The sequence below is a fragment of the Microtus oregoni genome, unplaced genomic scaffold, assembly GCF_018167655.1.
Source record: "Microtus oregoni isolate MIOR12 unplaced genomic scaffold, Mior012 000061F_ref0000440, whole genome shotgun sequence".
Lineage (NCBI taxonomy): Eukaryota > Metazoa > Chordata > Mammalia > Rodentia > Cricetidae > Microtus > Microtus oregoni.
This window is the reverse complement of record NW_024543871.1, coordinates 6,606,516-6,608,215: the sequence shown is the minus strand read 5'-3', so window position 1 is coordinate 6,608,215 and position 1,700 is coordinate 6,606,516.

Below are 1,700 nucleotides of genomic sequence, written 5' to 3'. Positions count from 1 at the left end.
TGTTGCAAAAATTTCCAGTGCTTACATAAATTTCATTCTTTTTCCCCTGCTAGGGACACTGGATGCTTCTCTTGCAGTTACTCAAGTTAAGACTAGTTGTAATCATGGGTCATGGGCATAAATCACATGGACCACTTTTGAGCTGAGGTATTTAATTTCAGTTTGAGACTTTTCTCGTGCTTTCTCCCTGAAATCTCATCATCATCAGCCTGTCAGTGACGAGGATAGTGCAACAAGACAGTGGTACCTGGGTCTAGACCCACAATGGGCATAAGGAATAATCCCTTGCTAGAGCGGAGCACTGGGATTTGGAGTCTGTTACCACTGCATAACCTTTTCCACTCTATGATAAGCCCCATATATGGGGTGCACATGAATGCAGTGCCTGTGGAGGCCATTAGATCCCCTGCATCTGGACTTATTGGCCGGTGTGAGCTGCCAGACATGTGTCCTGGGAACTGAACTTGGGTCCTCTGCAGAGCTGTTCACACTCTTACCAGATGGGGCCACATAGCTATGTAGCTATGTAGTTTTAGCACACAACTTGTGATACACAAAGTTCAAAACTAAGAAATTCTAAACTTGATTGGCATTCTTAGTAAGACTTATATTTCTTGTGTATTGTATGCATGTTGTATGTTTGTCGATCATGTGTTTCATTTTTTAAACCTATTTTTATTCTGTATCAATTTTTCAACTGGGTCATCTTTTTCTTCAATGATAGGTAGAAGTTCTTCATATACATTGGATGCCAGGCCTTTACCCATAATTTGTGACAATTATCTTAATAAGTTTTAAGTTTGTCTTTTATACTTTGCTTAAGGGTGGGAAATGTTTTAATTTTCCTCAGTTCCTCCTGCTTATGCAGCAAGTGTTCTTATTCATGGAGCAATCTCTCTAGTCCCGAGATGAATTCATTGTTTATTTTATGTGTGATGTGGGAATGCAAAAGTATCTCAAATGTTGGGAGCCATAGGAGGCCACTGTAGGAAACTAGGGGTAGAAAATACCTTTGCCTTCCATGCAAGTGTTAAAAATAAAAGAGAGCAATGCAGCTGAGACACGGTAGGGAAATTCCTGCACGTCTCAATTCTACCTCCAATTAGAGGAAGCAAAAGAAAAAAAGTGTCCCTTAAGAATCTGAACCACAAACTGGTATTCAGGCAGGCAGGTTTGCAGACTGAATTTCTATTAGCATTGTGGTTTAAAAATTGAAATCATGACAATGTAATTTGAAGAGATGGCTGGTTAACAGTGCCCTGAGTGACTAGCCGACACAAACACAGTAGGCAGGTCTCTTGAAAGTTCTCCATTTAGTCTTCTCTAAGCCAACAGCAACTATGTGTGGAATCTCAATCCGAAAGATGTTACTTTACTGGTTCTTTTTCAAAAGGTGTGTCCGGGACCAGCTTTGGCGGGCGGTGGGGGGTTGCTAAACTTCAAAGACCTAAGAAATAACTTCTACAATACAGCACAAAAGAAGCTCCTGCATGCTCCTTGGTTTTCTTTGACGGTGTCTCAATATTACTTCAAGCAAAGTCAAGGCTGTTTTGAGTATGTTGTTTCAAAAGGCAAGCAAGGGGTTCAATAGAGGAGAACATAAGCGGCTCTCCCAGAGGAGCCAAGTGTAGTTCCCAGCACCTACATCAGGTGGTTCACAGCTGCCTGTAACTGCAGCTCCAAGGGACATGGTGTTCTCT